Consider the following 16816-nt stretch of genomic DNA (forward strand, 5'->3'; position numbering starts at 1 on the left):
ACCATTTACCCCTTCATTTGCAAAAGAACCTTGTAAAAAACCCCACTTTCACCCCTAACCCGCTTTATTTGTAAAAACACATCGAAAACCCACTTTTTGGCTTTATCCAAAGTTTGGCGCAAATACACATTTGTATAAAAAAAAAAATTACATTGAAAAACCCATATTATCCACCGAACTCCTAAGTCCCCGCCGGGCGCGTATTCCAAAGAAAATATTATTTTAATCCCCGCCCGCTGCCGTATCATCCTGGCGCCTTAGCGATCCGTCTACCGTCGGATCTGGCTCTTTTCATCTGACGGCCCACATGCATATCGGGTCGGGCCCGACGTCCGTAAGATAGCACCCGAGAAACTGTCAGAGGGTGACGTCAGGCCTCTGCCATGCGTCGCCCCAACAATTTCTCGGGTCACCCTCTGACAAAACAACTTCTGTATCGATATCGGTCCGAGAAAATCCACTTACCGTTTCTGGTTTTGTGTGAACCTGCCATGCCAACGTCATTACCACGTCTTTGCTACATCACCGCCGCGTCAGCGCCCCTGTCCGCCACTGCTCCGACCTGTCCGCCACCTCACCATCCCCGTGGACCACTCATAGGCCGCCACGTCACTCGATGACGTCATGATGACATCATCTGACCCTGACCCCACCTAATGACGTCATGCTGACGTCATCCAAAAAAAGCGCCAAAATCCCAAAAGTCCATATTTTTGTCGAAAAATGCGGTTTTTCTCACTTTTTGCAAAAACAAAAACTATTCTGCTCTGCATGCAAATTACTTTCATTCGTTGCCAACCTGCAGAAATCGACCCAGAGACCGCCGGCGCTGCCATCCCACCTGCACTTGTAGTCATTGCCGACAGTTTACCAGGTATTTATCCAAAGCATTCCTCTGCGCCTGGTTTTATCCTTCATTGTCCAAAGATAGCTTAAAAGAGTAAGAAAACACTGAATTTACCAGTAAATTCCCGGTGGTTGGCCTTCATTTTTAACTGTTGAATCGAAATTCACCTGCAGAGCCTTGTTTATCCAAGTTTTCACCAAACCTGCAGTCAGTCCGCGCATTCGTGGACTTAAAACCCGAACTGCTCTAATTCACCGTAAAGAGAGTTTTTCAGGCCTGACATTTGCTCTGGCAGTCCTCTGTGCAGTATTTCAATTGCTGCTATTACAATTTACCCTCTGTTCCTTTGCAATCTACCTCTCTGCTTTAAAGATACCCCTATGTGCTGCTTTGTTCAGTAAAACCACTTCACATACAAATCAGAGGCCTTATTAGCCATGGAAACACCAATAGCATTGAATATTCAACCTCTGAATGCCCCACAAGGAGAATTGGAATGGAAGGCCCTGGGGGATAAGGATTATTAGATGATAGACTCATTTTCAATGAATTCCAAATTTAACATCCATCTGCTGAATGCGTTAAAGGCCCAACACCTCAGTGGAGCTGATATATTAGGGATTTGGGACTCCAATTTGCCCATTTTTAACCTTCCTCAAGTCAATCCCCTTCCAGACTTGATCCATAGATGCTGTGAATGCTATGATCCATGTCAGAGAGCTGTTCTCAGTCCCACAGGCTCAGTCTTGTTTCATATTACCCCTGAGGCCATAAATGAGATGCTGCACTTTCAAACTGCAAGACCCTTGACTCCTCTCTCCATGTTAGACTTATTAAAGAAGGGGGGCAACCTGTCCAGTGCCCAGATCATCAAAATCAATCAGTTATTCATACAGCCAGGCTCTGAAACTGTGAGAACGCCTCCTATTGGAAATCCATACCTCAATGACTTGGGCAAAATGCTTGTGGATTTGATCAACTATGTCTTGGGCTACAAGGGAACTGAGGATGTTGATGACACCATTATGGCTATGCTGTCCATATTTTCTCCTGGAAAGCCTCCTGCTGTGCACTATGATTATGCTACATACATTGCAAACAAGATTCATGAGCAATTGTTGAATCTAGAAAGGGAAAAGGTGTTTAGATACACCAGATACATATATCATCTGTTCTTATTTTATCAACCTGACAGTTTCCCTATTCCTCTCAAAAAACTTGATGCCCAGGGAAATCCAAGGTCAGTTGTGTTTTGGACCTCAGTTTTTCATCACACCTCTTGCTCACCATACACATACTCTGAATTCATAGACCTTTTCATTCATCCAGCTTTGACCTTGTTATATGGTGTTCCTCCTCCAAGATTAACAGATCAAATGCAAAGAATTCTCCATCTTTCTAAGTCCTACAGCATTGGTGATTGGTACTTTTACCAACACCACACAGTAATCAGAATATATGGCTGTGAGTTGGACCCTTATAGGCTGCCAAGATATGTCCCTATGAGACTATTTGCCTTGGAGTATTTCAGGCAGTTTGGAAATGCAGACATGATCCATTTCCATAGTAAAAACAAGAAAGTGCAACTAAAAGTCAGGAACTAGCTAGGCCCTTTCCTTTACAACATAAGGGAGGAGGGATGGAAGGAAGCAGATGACATGCTAGAGGCCCTCCGATTTGAAACTAGTTTCAAATGGATACCTTATGACCCTAATCATTTCATTTCTCTCAGAAGGATAAAACATAAATTGGGTGGCTATGCTCACACTAAATTGCCTCATATTGAGAAATATGCCAATCAACTAAGTTGGAAAGAGGGCACCCTAGAAGAGCCAATGACTAGAGAGCAAATGCTACAAAGAGAAGCAAAAAATATTGAGAAAGAGGCTGACTTGGAAACTTGTGGGCAGGTTTCCTCTTCATACCAAAGGCAGCTTGGAGCAGCTGCATCATCTTCAACAGCACATCAGCAAGCAGCCAGAACTACTCATCAAACTTCCAGCAAAAGCAAAGAGAAACAGATGGAGCCAAAACAGCTAGCTCCTGCAGAACAGCAGCAGGAAGTACAACAGCAAGAAGTACAGCACAAAAAACAGTAAGAACAAGAGCAACCAGGGCAGCAAGAGCAAACATCTGAAGCTCCAATACCCACTAGGCAGCAAGCACAAGAAACTCTGCCTCCTAGGCAAGAAAAGACAGTGGAGGCCTCAGTGCTACAAACTCCACAACAAGAAGAAAAGGGAAAAAAGAGGGACAGAGAGCAGGAGACTCCCCTCACCACATCTATAAGTCATGGGGAGAAAAGGCACAGAATGAATCCCCTCTCTGAGGAAGAAATGCCTATTGGGCAGTCTTTGGGCATGAATCCACCGAGTATGGAGGCATCTGCAAGTTCCTTTCAGCAGGAACATGAAAGGACAGTTGGAGGAGAAGTCAGCTCCTCAAGCCACCAAAAGGGAGCTGAAGTAGGCATCAAACAGCAGTTTATTGATATCAAAAAGAGGAACGAGCCAATCAAGATACAGCTCTACAATCACTTGTTAAAGATGGCTCCTACAAACCAGCAAAGATTGATGTCTGCCTATGATGTACATGAGGGCAAAATGGTGATGAGTCATTTCATGCCAACCATGTTGCAGCCCCAGTCAGCTGCAGACTACATAAGGACCAACCTTGAGGTCCTAGCCAAAGACATCCACCCTATGGATCAAATAGAATTGCACAAGCAAACGGGTGAGATGGTGTATGCCACTCTTGCAGACAAAACATTGGTAAATCTTAGGCTGGAAAATAGCCTAACACAGCTGCCCAACTTGAGTTGGAAAAGGCATCCTCTCAAGCAAAGGACAACCGAATCAAAGCTTTAGAGGATATAATCATAGAGCTTGGGCATGATCCCAAGGACATCAAGGCTGTACAAGCGCTGCTGAAGCTAAGAGATGCAGATATGGCAGCACTAAGAAAAATGGTTAAGATCCCAGCAACTATTCACGCACAAACAGAAGAGGTTGCTCAACTGAGACATGACCAAGATGCAACAGCTATGCTGGTATCGTTATACAAACAGCTGATCCAGACACAGGAGAAATTGGGAGAGTCAGAGGTTGCGCTGCAAGCAACCTTACAACAGAGGGAAATAGGCCAAAATTCTCAGCCCCCTCCAGAGATAATCAATCTTGAGGAACCTCCTCAAACTACTGCTCCTCCCACAGAACAGACAACACCCTCTACATCAGCACCAGCACCAACAATAGAGCAGGCTCAAAGCCTGGACATGCAGAAGCTGAAGAGTGAAATCCAAGCCCTGGAAGCCCAAATGGCAGAACTAAATGAGGCCAGGGAGAGTCTAGCTAAGCTCAATGAAAGATATGACAAATCCAAGCAGAATGTAGCAGAAAAAGGAAGGGAAATAAAAGCCCTTAAGGAGAAGATAAAGGAGTTGGAGAAGGAGCTCACCCTTGACAAAGTGGTGGCTGAGCTTAAGACAGTTTTATGGGCCAACATTGGCCAATCAATCACAGACCAATGGCAGTACATTGAGACTATTCATGAGCAAATAGAGCTCATAGGAAAAGCACACAGAGAAGTCCAGAGATCAAGGGCATCTCTAGGCAACATGCCTGAGGTAGCCAATAGAATGATTAATGTGCTCAATAACCGTACAGGTCCTCAGCTGGCAGCAATGGGAATTCCCAACAGAACTGAAGCCATTTTGCTGATAAAGAGGGTCCTTACATTAAGAAGCCTGGTACAAACACTGGAAAGAAGAAGCCAGGACATGCAGACAGAAGTAAACAGATTTATGGACAAGTTTGCAGCATTACAAAGCAGAGGTCTTCCTGGCTTACTGAACAGCGCAGGTAGGCTACTTTCACATGAGAACTACGCAAAGAGGGTCAACACATTTGCTACAAATCAGATCACTGTAACACCAAGTACTTCAGAAGAAACAGGGCTAGCATCTGGGCAAAATCTCTATGATAGAGTAGAGAATTTATTTTTTATTATGAATGAGATCAAGCATTTGTTTGAAGTGCCTCCAAACTTCTATAAATATACAGAGGCAGATGAGACCTTAGATGCAATTCTGAGACATCAACTGCCCACACAGAAATGGTGGACCAAAATGATACAGATGATACTGTGAACAAGAGGCTCTCATCAAGTTTTTTCATCAAAAAACATAAGTTATCATATACAGGAAAATTTGATGCATGCAATATGAATGAAGAAGAGTGGACTGAGCCAACTCAGCAGGAAGATTCGGCCACTACAGCAGCACTGACAGTTACAGATGACAGGGCCGAGAAAGCTACAGCATGACAGAGCATAAAGACACATCATTCAGCATTTATGCAGAACGCTCAACCGACTCAGTGGCCTCCAAAGGTCAAAAAGGACTTCTGACAGAATTAAAGAGCATTCATTTTGTATTTAAGAGCAGTAATAACTTCTTTATCTGCTATTTTGTAAAGTTGGTGAGCGTATTTAATTATCAAAATGACTCAGCGGTTCAGATATTTGTAGAACCGATTGTATATATTCCCCCTCGCATAAGCATGCAGGGGTTGTTGATTTTCTCTTCTAGAGTTCTTATGCTGTAAATTTTCAGAGTATTAATACAAAAGCTGATGGAATTTCTAAGGTTCTGCGTTGTCTGAGGCATTGTAGTGTGTTTGTTGAATGCTACAGGATTCCTGCATATTTCATGGCACAATAAGTCTCCTTTAAACTCTTCGTTATGTGTTTTTATTATTTCTTCGTAACCCATTCATGTTCTATGTTTCACAGTTTAATGGCAGAGAAAAAGAATAGTTCCAGGATTTATTCATAGAATACCCTGGCCTCAATCTATGCTGTTATAAGTGTTTTCTTCAGTTATAGTTATAAGGGTGTGATTCTTAATTGCTGCACCTCCACACTATATCTTTCACAGTGGTTATTGCTCAGGAATTCAAGTCTGCTCCTGTCCAGTATATCTCTTTCTTGCACTCACAGCTTAGTGGAAAATTCATAATTGCTTTTCACTGGTTAAACATACTTCACCATCACAATTTCAAGTTTGTTTCATGAAATATTTAAATGGCCCTGTTGTTTCAACAATCTCACTCAACACTCCAAACAACCTATAACCACCAGACTCCATTGCCCAATGAACTAATACTATCTAAAGATTTTCACCCTAGATACTGAAAGACATCATTCAACCAAAACCTTGAACAAAACTGAACATCATAACTAGCCTAAAATCTTGACAAAACAGAGACAAATCTTAAAGAGAGAGCCCTCTCTGATTATAGGTAGGCTAGAACCTATAATCCAAAGCTTGGTTAGTGGTTACCCCGGCCGTATTCCCTTGGGAGTCAAAGGGAACAACCTGGGTGTTAACATAATTGGCGACTCCGCTGGGGACCTCCTCGGGATTTTCTAATTTCTGTATATTTCTTAAAGCTGCAGATGAACACTGAATGTCAGCTAGTGAAGCCTTCAAAACTATTTTTGGTTTTACATTAACAGGTTCTGATAAAAGCTGCTTCAGTCAATCTTCATACTAGCTTTAAGATATACACAGCCATTCCAAAATCTTGTCTGGCCCTTGTAGACACAAAAATATTCCAAAAACATACTTAAAAAACAAGTTCAGAAGCTGGCTCCCAAGAAGAATCTGCGATATACAAGGTCAAATCCTGACCCCAATCCACCAACTGTTTTTGAAAATCCTAATACAATCCCTAAAATCATTAGGAAGCAGCAAGGACAGGAAACTCTTGCTGATTTGAGTCCTGAGACAGCTTACCCGAACCCTGTTCCAACTCCAATCAAGGTTCTATTTCGGTCTACCCCTGATTCCCCCAGTTCACCATCCACATCTCAAAGCCCTCCTTTCACACCTCCATCCACTGCACATATTCCCTTGACCAACACTCTAGTTTCTACCGTTCCCATTACCCCTGTTGTATCAGTCGTTCATGTTATCCCAGTTATCCCTATGAATCCTATAAATCCTGCAAATATGGCTAATAGATATGCACCCCTGCAGTTGCCTGCTAATGCTGCAGCTCTACCTCAGGACTACCAATCCAAGATCTCATATTTTGACTCCACTGGCCCTTTCACAGCAATTCAGCATGCCAGAAGGATGCAAGATCATTTTGAGAACTATGAAATAGATGATGACAGTGTGAGAATGAGAATCTTTGTTCAGAGCCTGACAGGGGATGTAAGAACTTGGTTTAGATCGCTGGCTGTAAATACCATCACAACTCCTGATGAGCTTTATCAAGCCTTTACTAACAGATGGGAGAAAAAGAAAGATCCCATGCACATACTTGGTGAATATGATACAATCAAACGAGGTCCTCAAGAGACCGTTTTGGAGTATTGTGCAAGATTCAACAATGTATATAACGCAATACCACAGAATTTAAGACCTCCTCCCAATTTAGCCCTGTACAAATTTCCTAATGGTTTTGACCCTGATATGGCATATCAGTTGAAGGAAAGAGCCCCTGAAACCCTTGAAGATGCCCAAAAGGTTGCTGTCACAGTAGAGGCTAACTTGATTGCCAAAAGAAACAGGGCAAGATTGGAAAAGAGAACCACCTTCAAAGAAGAACCCTCGGCCTTTGATCAAAAACTGGATGCAATACTCACTGGTATGAAGAGATTGGGTGATAGAGTAGAATCAGTTGAGAGAAAGTCATCATGGGAAGCACCACAAAATAACCCTATCGGGAATCCCAATTTTAGGAGAAATCAAAACCCAAACGTTGGCAAGGCCGGTTCTGATCCAGACATAAGACCTCCGTTCCAGGAAAACTATACTGAGGCATCCACTTCGAATGAGCAAACAGATGACACCCACATTAACCTGATGGGCCTGAATGATGAGCAGCAAGTTTTTCTGAGTCAAGAAGATCATAAGGATGATGACATTCAGCCATTCCAAACCAGGTCAGGTGAGTCATTTGACTTTAAACAAGGCTATGACACAGCTGTTTATGAAGTTCATAAGCAATACAAGCTAAGAAGCAGAACTATAAATGTAACACAGCCTGAAAAAACAAAGGATAGCCAGCAGCCCAAAAGAGCCATAGTCACAGAGCCTAATGACACAACTGATTCAGTTACAAATGAAGTAACCGTTCAAGAAGTCACTGAACCATTGCCCTCAAAACAACAACCTATGGCTACATCACCCTTACAGCCTAATCCAAGTAACACCCCTCAAGAGGTGAGTAAAAAGGACAAGCCTCAAGATCAAGATAAGAATCAAGAAGAAAACTTAGTGAACAAGGAAAAGGTTGTCACCCACAACACTAAGATCCAATCTAAAAGACCCTTTGACTTAGAAGCTGAAATTGGCAAATTGAAGGTAGCTGTTCCTCTTTCAGAACTAGCCAAGCATGACATTTATAAACAACAAATCAAGAAGTCCCTTCAACTTACTCGTAATAAAGATAATGTCAATGTGTTGGATGACACCCCAGAATTGCTTTTCGGTCCAGAGGTTGATGGAAAGACAGCAGTTACAGGGATCTTACCTTTCTATGTCAGCCTGCATGTTCATGATAAGATACTACACAATGCAATGTTTGACTCAGGTGCCTCTCACAACTTGATGCCTAAATCAGTCATGGAAAGATTGAATCTAGATATTACGAGACCATATAAGGACCTATTCTCATTTGACTCCAGCCAAGTTAAGTGTTTAGGCTTAATAAAAGACTTATGTGTGTCCCTTGTTCAGTACCCAAATAAAACAATTCTAATGGATGTTGTAGTTGCTAATATCCCACCCAAATATGGGATGCTGTTATCAAGATCATGGGGGGCTAAACTCCAAGGTTCCCTACAATTAGACATGTCATATGCCACCATCTCAGTCTTTGGTCAACCCAAGAGGTTATATAGAGAGTCACTTATGAAATACATGGTCAGCAGTGAAGAAAAATCTCAAAACTTTCCCATATATGCTGTCCATTCTGACATAGACTCCTATATTCTCTTCAATGATAATACAGGTCCCACAAATGATGAAGAAAACCAGACACTCGAACAATATCAGCATATAAATGAAGAAACTGTTGTTCAAGAAATAATGATTGAGAAATCAATTAACAAAACTGTTCAAGAAGGAAAACCAAATGTAAGCCAAGATCTCAAGTTGTTGATGCCAACTCCCATAACAGTTGAGAATTCTTCCCTTAACCAAGAAGTCCTCTGGTTTCTTGAATTCGATGGGTCAATCAACAAATTAGGGGCAGGAGCAGGGGTTTGGATACATAATAAACAAAACAGTCATGCAGAAGGCCGAGCCTATAGGTTAAACTTCAGGTGCACCAACAATATGGCAGAATATGAAGCCCTCTTACTAGGCCTCAAGCTAGTAAAATCCTTACAAGCCATAAAAGTTTCAATCCTAGGAGACTCAGACCTAGTTATCCAACAAGTAAAGGGTAATTTTGTCACCAATGACAAAAGACTGAGATCTTATAGATCTGTTGCTGCTGAACTACTAAAGTCCTTCACTGAATTTCAAATTACCAAAATTCCTAGAACCCACAACCTGCATGCTCATAGTTTGGCTACATTTGCAAGCACTTGTAAACTTCCTTTTGAACCCCAGCATTGCTTTACAGCCGAGGTAAAACACAGACCTTATGTCCCAAACAATGTCAAGGACTGGCAAGTGTTTGAGGATGATACCCATATAAATCAATTTTTGACTTTGCAGCAAGAATTTTCAAGGCTAAACATTGATATGGAGGCTGCGAGTGATTCACAAACACCAAGTGAACAGCACCAAACAAGTATTTCACCCAAAACAGCAAACCAACATCCAACCATTTTTAACAAAGAAAACCTACAAGAACTTAAACAAATCAGTTGTGAGGAGATAGCTGATAATGAAGCAGAAATCATACAACTGAAAGACAATTTCCTCCCAACAGGCCTCACTCCCTTGGAAGACATTTTCGACTCAAATGATATTCTCAGGAAGCCAAAATTGCAGCCCCTCAATACTACCATAGAAGAGTGTAACATTGGAACTGCAGAACAACCCAAGATAATTAAATTGTCTGCATCCTTACCACCTGATCAGAAGCCTAAATACATTGACCTCTTTAAAGAATTCCAAGATGTCTTTGCATGGAGTTATGAGGATTTAAAATCCTATGACACCTCTGTCATTCAACACACTATCCCTCTCAAGCCAAATAAAAAACCCTTTAAGCAAAAATTGAGGAGAATCAATCCTATGCTTCTCCCAGCAATGGAGCAAGAGGTACAAAAAATGTTTAAGGCTGGCATCATAGCACCAATCAGATTTTCTGATTGGGTTTCAAATTTGGTTCCTACCAGAAAGAAAACTGGTGAAATAAGGCTTTGTGTTGATCTAAGGAACTTGAATCAAGTGTCCTTGAAAGATAATTACCCCTTACCCAAGATGGATCACATCTTGCAAAGAGTAGTGGGGGCCTCAAGAATTTCTTTACTTGATGGATTCTCAGGCTTCAACCAGATCGTAGTTCACCCTGATGATCAGGACAAAACAGCATTTACAACCCCATGGAGAACTTTCAAATATGTAAAAATGCCTTTTGGGTTAAAAAATGCAGGGGCTACATTTCAAAGAGCAATGGATATTGCTTTTGCCAAAGAGATTCATGATTTCCTTGTCATTTATTTAGATGACCTCACACCTTTCTCAAAATCTGACCAAGAACACTTGAAACATTTGAGACAAATATTCTTAACATGTAGGAAATATGGCATTTCCTTGAATCCTAAGAAGTCTCTTTTTGGTTTAGAAGAAGGTAAGATGTTAGGTCATATCATTTCAAAGGATGGCATTAGAATTGACCCAGACAGGATACAAGCTATCTTACAAATGCCCCACCCAAGAAACATCAAAGAATTACAAGCTTTCTTGGGAAAAATTAACTTCTTAAGGAGGTTTATCCCAAACCTAGCATAATTGATCAGATTACTAAATAACATGCTCAAGAAGGATTCAAAAGTGAAATGGACAGTAGAAGCAAATCAAGCTTTTGAAGGCATAAAGTTGGCCCTTACCCAAACACCAGTCTTAACAAATCCTCAATTTGACAGAGAATTTATCATTTTCTCCTTTGCCTCCCAGCGTACCATCGCTGTTGTCTTGTTACAGAAAGATGACCAAGGAAATGAAAAACCCATTGCTTTCTTTAGTACAGCTCTTAGAGATGCACCCCTGAAATATCAGATCATGGAGAAGCAAGCCTATGCTTTGGTCAAGGCCATTAAAGACTTTAGGATTTACATCCTATACTCCCATGTTATAGCTTATGTGCCAAGTCCCATTGTGAAAGACATACTCACCCAAGAAAACCTAGAGGGCAGAAGAGGAAAATGGATTGCCAACATATTGGAATTTGATATTGAAATAAAACCTACAAAACTGATAAAAGGGCAAGGTTTGGCCAAACTAATGACAGAAGCAAACTTTCAAGCCTTAGACATTAACCAACTGGACAATGAACCGGAGCTGGCGACTCCAAAGATCAATGCAGCCTTTGAACAATCCTCTTGGTATTCTGATATATGTTATGTGTTACAAAACCTGTGTGCTCCCCCAGGATTGTCCAGAACTAAATGTAGGTTCTTAAAAATGAAAGCTTCAAGATTTTGTGTCATGGATGGTAATTTGCTTTGGAAAAACCATGAGGGTATATTGTTGAACTGCTTAATTGAGAACGAGACTAACAATGTCATGAAATAATTTCATGCAGGTGATTGTGGTGGACATTTGTACTGGAAGTCCACTGTGGACAAAATACTGAGGGCTGGTTACTATTGGCCCACTGTTTTCTCTGATGTCAAAAAATTCACCACTTCATGTCATAAATTCCAAGTGTTTGAGGGAAAGAGAAAGTTACTGCCACTTCCTTTGAGGCCTATTGCTACAGAGAGACCTTTTCAACAATGGGGCTTGGATTTCATCGAGGAAATTCATCCCTCATCCTCAGGCCAACATAGATGGATTCTAACAGCTACAAACTACTTTACTAAATGGATTGAAGCTGTTCCTTGTAGACAAGAAAATGATTCTACTATCATTCAGTTCCTTGAGACCAATATCCTTTCTAGATTTGGTTGTCCTGATAAGATAATAACAGACAATGCTGCTGCTTTCAGATCTAAGAAGATGGTGAATTTCTGCCACAAATTTCACATTACCTTGGGCCATTCTACTGCATACTATCCCCAAGGAAATGGCCTAGCTGAATCATCAAATAAAAGTCTTATAAACATCATAAAGAAGATGTTGGAAGAAAATAAGAAGAACTGGCATAAGAAGCTTGTCAATGCCTTATGGGCAGACAGACTAACAACCAAGAGATCTATTGGGGTCAGCCCATATGAGTTAGTCTATGGATTAGAAGCCAAATTTCCTTCATCACTAGGGATCCCTGTTATGAAACTACTTCAAGAAAGTCAAGATGAACCCAATGACATACAAAGAAGGATCAATCAAATGGTATGCTTGCAGCAAACTAGAGACCAAGTTTATAGCAGAGTTCAGGTTTTACAAGAAAAGTTAAAGAAAGCTTTTGACAGAAGGACTAAGGCTGAAGACTTTAACATTGGGGACAAAGTCCTCAAGTGGGATTCAAGAAGGGAAGATAAAGGAAAACATGGAAAGTTTGATTCCCTTTGGAGAGGACCATTTGTTATCCAAGCAGTGCAAGGAAACAATACTTACTTTCTTAAAAGTCTTGATGAAACTGATTTGGATGAAGGTCCTGTGAATGGCAGGATGTTGAAGCACTATTTTGACTACTCTCCATGTATATAGCATGGTTGTTCCCCTGTACATAATATATTGTATATAACGTTCTCTTTCAGCATGTGAATAGCTCAGTTTGAAAGGTCTTGCAGAAACAGGAAAAGGCTTTAGTTCAGCAAGGTCCACAAGTATGACAGATTCCAATTTTGAGATTTCAAGGAAGAAAAACTCCAAGTTTTGGGTAAAGAGAAGTCAAAGGGCCAAGGCATTCTGACCTGCTGTTCTTGGTCTTTCAAATGGAAAAACCATCCCCATGTGGAGCCACTGTTAGATACCTATACCAATAGGTTTCATATTTCATGATGGGCAAATAAAAGTTCCAAATATGCTCTGCTTTGGTGATGCAAAGATCCCATATTTCCTAGAGAAGACAATATGTGTACATAAGCTTGATGTTGACTCAATTTTGATGGATGGTCCAACAGCCTAATCTGGATCATGCCATGATTCAATTTTCTGTTATAGAATAGAGAAAGAAGTCTGTCCAAATTGTCTAATCTTGGCAGACCACTAGTTAGGTAGAGAATTAAGGTTCCCAACTGCTTAATCTGGGACCTTGGAAGCAATAAGGGTAGTTCTAGATAGAAAATCAAAAGAAAAAGCCAAAAGAAAAGAAAAAGGCACATAAGGGTCTGCAAGTCTAAGTGCACCCTCCATGAAGAAACAAAAAATGCTAGGCAAGTAGATGGGTAGGCAGATGGGGTTGCAGAAATATCATTCCTTTCAATTGAGTGTTTGGTAACCTTTTATAAAGGAACATCAGTGGATAGAGAAGGTCCTCTTCTCCATCATTTTGCAGCAAAACAAAGGAGCATGTCTAACTTCCTAATCTCCCCTTTCCACATTCATTGTTAACATCCCCATACCAGTTGCCTTCATGAAAGAATTCAAGGTCTTATGGTGGTTCTTGTTTCTTTAAAAGCCACATTTCTTGTCTAAAAATCTTTTCATTTTGATCTACTCCCTAAAACTAAGTTGATTCCATACAAACATAGTGTTATCACTCCTCATTCACCTTTTCCACCCATATTAACCCCTAACTTCTTATTATCTAAATCCCTATGTTCCCCTTTTCCCTAACTATTATAAACACTATGGTGTATAAATCCCAAGCAATATATAAATATTCCCTTCCCCTTTGGCACTATAGCCATATGTTCAAAGTCAGGGATTAAATTGACCTCTGGTCAGTTTAATAACCTAAGCCCTACCCCTCTTTCCCCTTCAGAGGTCATTTAAACCATTTACCCCTTCATTTGCAAAAGAACCTTGTAAAAAACCCCACTTTCACCCCTAACCCGCTTTATTTGTAAAAACACATCGAAAACCCACTTTTCGGCTTTATCCAAAGTTTGGCGCAAATACACATTTGTATAAAAAAAAAATTACATTGAAAAACCCATATTATCCGCCGAACTCCTAAGTCCCCGTCGGGCGCGTATTCCAAAGAAAATATTATTTTAATCCCCGCCCGCTGCCGTATCGTCCTGGCGCCTTAGCGATCCGTCTACCGTCGGATCTGGCTCTTTTCATCCGACGGCCCACATGCATATCGGGTCGGGCCCGACGTCCGTAAGATAGCACCCGAGAAACTGTCAGAGGGTGACGTCAGGCCTCTGCCACGCGTCGCCCCCACAATTTCTCGGGTCACCCTCTGACAAAACAACTTCCGTATCGATAGCGGTCCGAGAAAATCCACTTACCGTTTCTGGTTTTGTGTGAACCCGCCATGCCAACGTCATTACCACGTCAGGCCCACGTCTTTGCTACATCACCGCCGCGTCAGCGCCCCTGTCCGCCACTGCTCCGACCTGTCCGCCACCTCACCATCCCCGTGGACCACTCACAGGCCGCCACGTCACTCGATGACGTCATGATGACGTCATCCGACCCTGACCCCACCTGATGACGTCATGCTGACGTCATCCCAAAAAAGCGCCAAAATCCCAAAAGTCCATATTTTTGTCGAAAAATGCGGTTTTTCTCACTTTTTGCAAAAACAAGAACTATTCTGCTCTGCATGCAAATTACGTTCATTCGTTACCAACTTGCAGAAATCGACCCAGAGACCGCCGGCGCTCCCATCCCACCTGCACTTGTAGCCATTGCCGACAGTTTACCAGGTATTTATCCAAAGCATTCCTCTGCGCCTGGTTTTATCCTTCATTGTCCAAAGATAGCTTAAAAGAGTAAGAAAACACTGAATTTACCAGTAAATCCCCGGTGGTTGGCCTTCATTTTCAACTGTTGAATCGAAATTCACCTGCAGAGCCTTGTTTATCCAAGTTTTCACCAAACCTGCAGTCTGTCCGCGCATTCGTGGACTTAAAACCCGAACTGCTCTAATTCACCGTAAAGAGAGTTTTTCAGGCCTGACATTTGCTCTGGCAGTCCTCTGTGCAGTATTTCAATTGCTGCTATTACAATTTACCCTCTGTTCCTTTGCAATCTACCTCTCTGCTTTAAAGATACCCCTCTGTGCTGCTCTGTTCAGTAAAACCACTTCACATACAAATCAGAGGCCTTATTAGCCATGGAAACACCAATAGCATTGAATATTCAACCTCTGAATGCCCCACAAAGAGAATTGGAATGGAAGGCCCTGGGGGATAAGGATTATCAGATGATAGACTCATTTTCAATGAATTCCAAATTTAACATCCATCTGCTGAATGAGTTAAAGGCCCAACACCTCAGTGGAGCTGATATATTAGGGATTTGGGACTCCAATTTGCCCATTTTTAACCTTCCTCAAGTCAATCCCCTTCCAGACTTGATCCATAGATGCTGTGAATGCTATGATCCATGTCAGAGAGCTGTTCTCAGTCCCACAGGCTCAGTCTTGTTTCATATTACCCCTGAGGCCATAAATGAGATGCCGCACTTTCACACTGCAAGACCCTTGACTCCTCTCTCCATGTTAGACTTATTAAAGAAGGGGGGCAACCTGTCCAGTGCCCAGATCATCAAAATCAATCAGTTATTCATACAGCCAGGCTCTGAAACTGTGAGAACGCCTCCTATTGGAAATCCATACCTCAATGACTTGGGCAAAATGCTTGTGGATTTGATCAACTATGTCTTGGGCTACAAGGGAACTGAGGATGTTGATGACACCATTATGGCTATGCTGTCCATATTTTCTCCTGGAAAACCTCCTGCTATGCACTATGATTATGCTACATACATTGCAAACAAGATTCATGAGCAACTGTTGAATCTAGAAAGGGAAAAGGTGTTTAGATACACTAGATACATATATCATCTGTTCTTATTTTATCAACCTGACAGTTTCCCTATTCCTCTCAAGAAACTTGATGCCCAGGGAAATCCAAGGTCAGTTGTGTTTTGGACCTCAGTTTTTCATCACACCTCTTGCTCACCATACACATACTCTGAATTCATAGACCTTTTCATTCATCCAGCTTTGACCTTGTTATATGGTGTTCCTCCTCCAAGATTAACAGATGAAATGCAAAGAATTCTCCATCTTTCTAAGTCCTACAGCATTGGTGATTGGTACTTTTACCAACACCACACAGTAATCAGAATATATGGCTGTGAGTTGGACCCTTATAGGCTGCCAAGATATGTCCCTATGAGACTATTTGCCTTGGAGTATTTCAGGCAGTTTGGAAATGCAGACATGATCCATTTCCATAGTAAAAACAAGAAAGTGCAACTAAAAGTCAGGAACCAGCTAGGCCCTTTCCTTTACAACATAAGGGAGGAGGGATGGAAGGAAGCAGATGACATGCTAGAGGCCCTCCGATTTGAAACTAGTTTCAAATGGATACCTTATGACCCTAATCATTTCATTTCTCTCAGAAGGATAAAACATAAATTGGGTGGCTATGCTCACACTAAATTGCCTCATATTGAGAAATATGCCAATCAACTAAGTTGGAAAGAGGGCACCCTAGAAGAGCCAATGACTAGAGAGCAAATGCTACAAAGAGAAGCAAAAAATATTGAGAAAGAGGCTGACTTGGAAACTTGTGGGCAGGTTTCCTCTTCATACCAAAGGCAGCTTGGAGCAGCTGCATCATCTTCAACAGCACATCAGCAAGCAGCCAGAACTACTCATCAAACTTCCAGCAAAAGCAAAGAGAAACAGATGGAGCCAAAATAGCTAG

This window comes from Pinus tabuliformis, chromosome 9 (genome assembly GCF_031772625.1).
Source record: "Pinus tabuliformis cultivar Carrire ecotype Pingquan chromosome 9, CPIR1, whole genome shotgun sequence".
Lineage (NCBI taxonomy): Eukaryota > Viridiplantae > Streptophyta > Pinopsida > Pinales > Pinaceae > Pinus > Pinus tabuliformis.